The 8,664-nt window shown below is 38.1% G+C and overlaps 1 pseudogene; it reads left to right on the top strand.

The window, feature by feature from the left end:
- The first annotated feature begins 4,545 nt into the window (after positions 1–4,545).
- LOC104654083 lies at positions 4,546–6,121 on the top strand (annotated as a pseudogene).
- Positions 6,122–8,664: the final 2,543 nt, after the last annotated feature.

The raw sequence follows: 8,664 nt of genomic DNA, 5'->3' as shown, positions 1-8,664 counted from the left end.
ATGAAAAGTACAGGACTTGCTTTAAGGCAATGTCAGTGAGAGTAGAAAAGTAAGAAACTGTGTGTATGACATTGCTTAAAGTTAAAAATTGTAGGTCTTAAAAACTGATTTTGACATATGAAGTAGAATAATTCAAATAAAATTATTCAGGATGAATGTAATTCCCATTTACTGAATGACATACAGGATCGGAAACAAAGTTTCAGGGACTACATTGAGCATAATTTCATTTGCTGTCCATTACAGACTCAAATTAGATGGCATTCACAAAATTATGAAGATAGTTGCTCCTTGATTTTATTGCTAATAATTCCCTTCTGTATTGAGTTGAAGCTAATCACGAAGGGCTGTTTTGTGAATATTTTAGGATCACAGGCTCTTCTCTATATTTGTACATTTTGGCAAATGAGGAAAACAACCACATCTTCTGGCACACTCCTCAGTGAGTTACTTACTCCAAGAGTAAATATTTATAGATAAAGATTGTTATTTATTAACTATTTCTATTAAAAATTCAATGACAATAATAACTATTCAATAACAATCTGCAAATTGTTATTTACAGATAAGAATTTTTCATTGACTGTTGACTCAAATATCAATCTTGGAGTATTGGGAGAAAAAAAAATCAAGATTTGGAAACATATTAAGATTCAAGTCTCTGATTCTCTGTTTATTTGCCGATATTCTCAGAGAATCTGGTCTAAATCTCTTAACATCAAGAGATGTAAATACATTTGAAAATCATTCTATCTTTATACGCTAGTTGATACCTTTATTGTTTAAACTAATATATATTGATTATACAAGATTTTGAGAACAAGTTTTTTTTTTTCCTTCCAAAACTGATGTGGATGATCTGCCTCTTTGGGCTTCATCTTCAACAGGGTTTTGTCCCTTCCTGAAACAGGTTATCCATTTTTAAAGTACTGATTTCTTTAGGGTATTATCCCCATAAACTTTTCTGTAAATCATCAGCGATTTCACCATTCTTTCGCCCAAGCTTCACCATAAATTTGATGTTTGTTCTTGTTTCAATTTTGGCAGAATTCATATTGCTTTGATAGGGGCTCTTTTCAAATTGTTGATTTGTATTTTTAGTGCCTCATACCAGATCTTGTTCAGACATGTTTTTAAAAGCTAGCATGAATTTATTTTGTGCAAATTGTTTTTGAAAACCATGCATAGTTTTTCATAATAAACATTTTCATGAATTTTTTGAAGTCCCTCATATATGTTGTGCTAATCACAATAATTACTGATATGCAAACAGGAAAGATCTTGCTCTGAAGGCACTTAAAAGGAGAATATAGATAAGTTAATTGAAATTTATAAACTAGGATAATATATTCTAAAATAGAGGTCAGTATAATAATAAAGGAAAGACCACAAATCAGAATGGAAGACATGATGCCTCACTTGGTCTATCAATTATGAGTAGTATTAGATATCAAGCATACAACTAGCCTCTAAGCAAAGCATCCAGTTCATTCTAGGGCAGAGTCATGAGAGAACATGAGCAATGTATCAGTGCACCAAATTGGGTTGTTATGCTGAATAATGATCTTCTCATTACAGTAAGTTACAACAAAAATTTATTTCTTAGTAATGTTTATTCTCATTGTGGCTCAGCTACTGCTCAGGGACCAAGACAGATGGAACAATTTTGTGGTAGAGGAAAAAGACATATGGCAGACTCAAGAATTAACTTCTACATAGCTTTGCTGAAAAGTGATGTATCTTACATCTATATATTTTTCAGTGTTCAAAGGGAATCACAGGCTAAATCTTATTTCATTGAAACAGGGCAGTATAGTTCTACAGCAGAAGTGTTCTTGGTAGACAGGGGAAATAAATAGTTTGAATAATAACAGAGACCCCAGATTGTTTGATAGTTGAATGTAAAATTTAGTAGGCTTCGGACACAATCCATTTGGTAAGTTGTAGATGTATTCTGAAAAGTTGACATGTACCAGACTATGAATGGCTTTGCATGACACACAAAAATTCAATTAAAAGATTGTGCATATGATCCAATTTTATTAAAAAACTTCAATCTGGAAAAGAGAGAAGTACCTTTCTCTGGGAAGTAAAACTAAAGCCAAGGAACTGTGTTTGGAAATGCTGCAGTAATTAATGCAATTTTTAAAGGATGGATTTTGGAATAAAATCATATAAGAAACATTAGAGGAGGAATGAAAATAATGATAGTTTGGAACAATAATTAGGAGGTTGAATTAATAAAAATTGTGCCCAATTTGAGAGCAGTTACTGAGGAGACACTCTTTCCTTTTATATATTTGACTTGGGCAATTCTGGTGAGTGGTGGTTATCCACCATCAAGATAGAGAAACTGACAGGTGAAATATTTAAAAAGAAGTAGGGTAAGATAAGGTAATAACAGATTAAGTGTAATCTAATAAAGACTGTTCAGAGACTTTTAGACACGTGTGTCAAATCATATTCCTAAGGTAGAGAAAGGGCTGTACTGTAACAATACAGTTACAGCTGCTAATGTATATGTTTAATTTATGCTACAAATCTAATGAGCTCATTTATGAAGAAGAGGATTATATTAAAAAATAAATAACTCTGCTAGGGACAAAATCCTTGAGATTATAGATATGGAAGATCTGAATGGACATAATGAGCATAATAAAAGGGCAGAAAGAGAAATGAAAGCTACTGGAAGGCAGAAGAAAGCAAACGAAATTGCCTCATAAAATAGGAGTGGTAAGAAATGTGTATATGTATATATTTTTAAATTATTATTATTATTTTTCGAGATAGAATCTCACTCTGTCACCTGGTCTGGAGTGCAGTGGTGCTATCTCAACTCACTGCAACCTTCACTTCCCAAGTTCAAGAGATTCTCCCGCCTCAGCCTCCTAAGCAGCTGGGATTACAGGCATGTGCCACCACACTCAACTCATTTTTGTATTTTTAATAGAGACAGGGTTTCACCATGTTGACCAGGCTGGTCTCAAACTCCTGATCTCCAGTGATTCACCCGCCTTGCCCTCCTGAAGTGCTGGGATTACAGGCATGAGCCACTGCGCCTGGCCAGAAATGTCAAATACTTCCTAAAGAATAGGAAAATAAGGAGTCAAACAGTTACTAGATTGGGCAATTAGTTATTCATGAGTGAATTTTGATTAATACATTTGGATGAATTCATTTTATGCAGCCCCTTTGCTTCAAACATATGGCAATTATAGACAAAATACACTTACTGTTAAAAAAGAAGAAAAAAAATTTAATTTGGTAAAAGGCAAGATCAAAGGTTTGCAGAACAGAAATGAAATACAAATTCAGAGAACTGAACATATATAGGATGTCTCAAAAGATCAATGAAAATTAAGCAGTAAATGCTGCAAATTCATAATAAAATAGGTATTGAGGTTTGCCCATTCAAATTTATTCTAAATTTTTAGCTTTGTGAACTTTCTGTAATTAACATCTAATTTTATTTTTTATCAATAGGGAGTGCTAAAATAAATTTTTAGTTCTCTACTTTTGTTTTAATTAGAGTTGCTAGATAAAGTACAGGAATTTCAGATACATTTGAATTTCATATAAATAATTACTTTTTTATTATAATCATGCCCCATGTAATATTTAGGACATGCTTACAGGGAAAAAATATTGTTTACGTGAAATTTAAATGTATCTGAACATCTTGTATTGCTACTTGCTAAATCTATCAACTGTTAATGAGGGGTCTTAAAGAACAATTTTTTAAAATTCAAAATTCATAAAACTAAATGATTGGAGCATAAATTTCAAATAATTATATACTTTTTAAAAAACTATAGCATCTATGCTATTGAAGTGCATAAACTACTTAAAACTGTTTCAAGACATATGGGACTTTATAGACACTTTAGTAAGTGGTGTTGTGGCAATTAACTGTATCCATAAAAAATTAATTTACCATTTATATTATATAAACAATTTAATAAATTTTAAAGGTTAAACTGCAGAAAGTTAAACTTTAATCACTAGAAGTCCTTACAGAAAACTGTATGCATCTTGAGGTAGGGAAATATTTTCATCAAGTCACATCATAAAGAAAAAACAAAACTAGTCAATTTTTAGAGCATTAATATTAAGAATATTATATTAATTTTTAAAACATCATCATAAGAATAAATGGTCAAGCCACAAAAGGATATTTGCAACATATGCATTATATTTCAGCATATAAACTATATAAACATCTCCACCATTTCCACTGGTGAAAGAACAAACAAGCCAAAAGAACAATTGCCAAAAGTCATGAAGAAGCATTTCACAAGAAAGCAATTACTGACAAAAATAATTCAGACTCTGCTGATGACAGTGTAATTGGTATCATCACTTTAAATCAATTTAACAATATTTTTAAAAATAAATTATATATTCTATTTGATCCAGCAATTTCATTTCTCTCTACATACCTTCAAACAACTCCTTACCAGAAGTGTGTTTATTGTGGCATTGTTTTGTGATAGCAATAAAAACGAATTACACAGACCAAGAAGCAGCTTCTCTGGTCCTTCTGAAATGTCCGCCTGGTTCAGCCTGCCTGTCTCCACTCCTGCCTCCACCACATCCATCAGAGTGACCCAGAAGTCCTACAAGGTGTCTACCTCTGGCCGCTCCTACATGAGTGGCCTGGTGCCCACATGAGCTCCTTGAGCTTCTCCTGAGTGGGCAGCAGCAGCTTCTGGGGTGGCCTGGGCAGAGGCTAATACGGGGCCAGAGGTAGGGGAGGCATCACCGCCGTCACGGTCAACCAGAGCCTGCTGAGCTTCCTTAACGTGGAGGTGGACTCCAACGTCCAGGACATCTGCACCCAGGAAAAGGAGCAGATCAAGACTCTCAACAACAGGTTTGTCTCCTTCATCGACAGGGTACAGTTCCTGGAGCAGCAGAACAAGATACTGGAGACCAAGTGGAGCCTGCTGCAGCAGCAGAAAACTGCTTGGAGCAACATGGATAACATATTCGAGAGCTTCATCAACAACCTTGGGCGGCAGCTGGAGACTCTGGGCCAGGAGAAGTTGAGGCTGGAGGCGGAGCTTGGCAATACTCAGGGGCCGGTGAAGGACTTCAAGAACAAGTATGAGGATGAGATCAATAAACGTACAGAGATGAAGAATGACTTTGTCCTCAGCAAGAAGGATGTGGATGAAGCTTACATGAACAAGGTGGAGCTGGAGTCTCGCCTGGAAGGGCTGACTCAGGAGATCAAGTTCCTCAGGCAGCTGTATGAAGAGGAGATCTGGAAGCTGCAGTCCCAGATCTGGGACACTTCTGTGGTGCTGTCCATGGACAACAGTCGATCCCTGAACATGGACAGCATCATCGCTGAGGTCAAGGTACAGTCCAACAAGGTAGGCAAGCACAGCAGGACAGGGGCTGAGAGCATGTACCAGATCTATTATGAGGGCCTGCAGATGCTGGCTGGGAAGCACCGGGATGACCTGCAGTGCACAAAGACTGAGAACTCCAAGATGAATTGGAATATCAACCAGCTCCAGACTGAGACTGAGGGCCTCCAATGCCAGAGGGCTTCCCTGGAGGTCGCCATCACAGTTGCCAAGCAGCCCAGGGAGCTGGCTGTTAAAGATGCCAAGGCCAAGCTGTCCGAGCTGGTGGCTGCCCTACAGCAGGCTAAGCAGGACTTGCAGCAGCAGCTGCACAAGTACCAGGAGCTGATGAATATCAAGCTGGCCCTGGACATCGAGAACGCCATCTATCAGAAGCTGCTGGAGGGCTAGGAGAGTTGGCTGGAGTCTGGGTTGCAGAACATGAGTATCCATAGGAAGACCACAATCGGTTATGGAGATTCCCTGAGCTCAGCCTATGGGGACCTCACAACTCCCAGCCTCAGCTACGCCTGGGCTCCAGCTTTGGCTCTGGCTCGGGCTCCAGCTCCTTCAGCCGCACCAGCTCCACTAGGGCCATGGTTGTGAAGATGGAGACCCGCAATGGTTAGCTGTCCCAGTCCTCTGATGTGCTGCCCCAAGTGAACAACCACAGCAGACCTTCCCAGCCTACCCTTCCTGTGGCTGCTCCAGAGCCCCTGAGGGAGGCCACAGTGCAGGGGAGCACAGGCAGCAGGAGACCCGCCTGAGGCTCAGCCCTAGCTTTCAGCCCACTGGCCAGGGAGTTTACTGCCTGGGGTAGTCCCCTTGCCCATGCCTCCAGCTACAAAACAATTCAGTTGTTTACTGTGTTTTTCCCCCCAACATAAAACCTCAGCTAGCTGTGCCAAAAACCAAACCAAAACAAAACAAAATCAACCAATAATGCAAACAATAAAATAGAAAAATATACTCTAGTACTACAGAAATAATATAGTGGTGAAAATGAATGTATGAGAAAGATATGAGCCATAGTGTGCATTAGATTTTATCCTTGCATAATGAACAAGGAAAAACAGATTGCAAACTGATTTGGAAAATATAATAGTATTTATATAAAGTATATTTTATGACACTTACATGATTAGTAATAATATAAAACATTCATAGAATGGAAGGTGGCATATTTAGGAGAATATTTATTATTTTGGGGAGATAAAGGGTAAATAAAGAGGATATTTACATTTATCTATTGATTGCATTTAAAATATTAAACATTATAAATGCTAATATTTACGAGGTAGCTAAAAGTAGATGTTAACGCTGTGGAAGTGGAAGATAGTGTTCAAATTCTAGCTCTGCCACTTGCTAGCAGGGGAACAGCTAAAAGGGAACAGAAATAGTATATACCTCATAAGGTTGATTACACCCTTTGTCAAAAGATTACATGAGTTAAAACGTTTAAAGTGCTTGGAATATAGCAAGACTATGTTGGTATTTGAGAAACAAGGTAAAATTAATAAAGAGTAGTATGTATTTATGTTGTTAATTAGATAATTCTTTACAGAAAAATTTTAGGTGATTAATATAATGGCACTTTTAAAGCAGTGTTGTGGCCAAGAACAATCTAATAAACAAAAGAAAAGCAAGTATACCTCTTTTCAAGAATCTTGGCTATATAAAGAAGAGATGGGTGGTAAACTAGGGTCTGGTGGCCATAGAAGGACTCTTACTTCAATGCAGAGACAGAAGACCTAGGAGAGGGGCAGAGTGAACAATTCTAGAGATAAGGAAGGATTTCGAGACTAAGCCTTTTCCCGAAAATTTGGGAGTTGTTTTAATCCTGGGCCACATGAAAACCTCATTTGTGGCAAAAACTAGTGGCACTTCTCAGGCAAGAACAAAAAGAAAATTTTAAAAGTTACTAATTCTGGAATATGAAGTTGACAGAATTTATATCTGAAGACCTCTGTTTCTCTGGGAAGTATAATGTGTGATTAAATTCTGAAGTTCTTGAGGATAGTTGTCAAAATTTGGTTTAAACATTGAAGGTGTAATAAATTATGGTCAACTTGATAATGATACTGTAATGCCTAAGGTTCTTGTCCAGTCATGCCAAAGAATCGATGTGGCAGCCAACTGCAACCAGTGATAGAGACACAGACCTAGAGAGAGAAAAAGTTGTAGACTTTATTGAGTAGAGTGAAAGCACAAAGCTTCCACAGCGTGGAAGGGGTCCCGAACGGGCAGCCAGAGTTACATTATACGATTGCCTTTTAAACTCTTTAAGTCGGGAAATACATGCGGTGGGAAGATGTTACCAGAGTAAGGAACAAAGGCAGCAAATTATTTTGTGACATGTCTTAGATTTTGAGGAAAACCAGTATTGCAACTTAGGTTTTATCTACTTTATGACCTTGCAGCGGCATGGCAAAGGAGGCAGGATCTCACAGGACTTTACAAAGTATGTTTACAAGGAATTGGAACTGGGAGTATAGATAAGGTCTGCTGGTCACAGAACAATGCACAGTTAACATTCCTTTTAGTTTCGGGGAGGGGGGAAGGAGAGAGGGAGAGAGGACACAGGGAAACTTACAGCAAAATTTTTGCTGTTTATAGCTTCCTTGGGGAAGAAAACACATGCACAAATCCTGGTGTTAGGAATATTTTAAGCATACATCTTCAATATTATTCATCCAGGACTGAAGTAAGTCCTGAAGCAGGAAATGAGTGAATTTCACGCTTTCCGAACCCCTACTCGACCCAGGAAGCCCAACTGGCACCTCCTGTCAGACCCCCTCTAAACAGGACACCCTAACTGCTGATGGGAACTGGGCAGCAGTTGTTCTGGCTACTTCCTGCTGGTTATGAGTGAAGAAGGGGCCCTCCAGTTGTGGTGTCCTCCAGAGGGAAATTTTTAGGCCAGTCGAGGGACCAGTGGGTCGATCCAGGGGTCCTCGATAGAAGCCATGAGTTGAGCTTATTTGAGGTTCCATTTGTAAGACCATTTGTAACTTGATTGCCTTGATCCTAGAGGAAACAAATTTGACAAGGAGGTTAAAAATGCAAGGCCCAAAGGCGAGTAATACTAGGATGACTGTCACAGGGCCTAGAAAAGGGAGGAGCCAAGGTATCCATTGATTAAACATATTTTAGGGTCCTGAGTGTTCAAGCTCCTTTTTCCTACTTTCTGTCCATTCTCTTATTTCTTTGACCTTTTCAGTAATAATTCTTCACTGATTAACAAAATAGCAACAATCCTCTCCTAAGAAGAGGCAGGTTCCTCCTCTTTCAGCTGTTACTATATCTAGGG

Source organism: Rhinopithecus roxellana, chromosome 5, assembly GCF_007565055.1.
Source record: "Rhinopithecus roxellana isolate Shanxi Qingling chromosome 5, ASM756505v1, whole genome shotgun sequence".
Classification (NCBI taxonomy): Eukaryota; Metazoa; Chordata; class Mammalia; order Primates; family Cercopithecidae; genus Rhinopithecus; species Rhinopithecus roxellana.
This window is presented reverse-complemented; position numbering and strand designations above follow the sequence as displayed.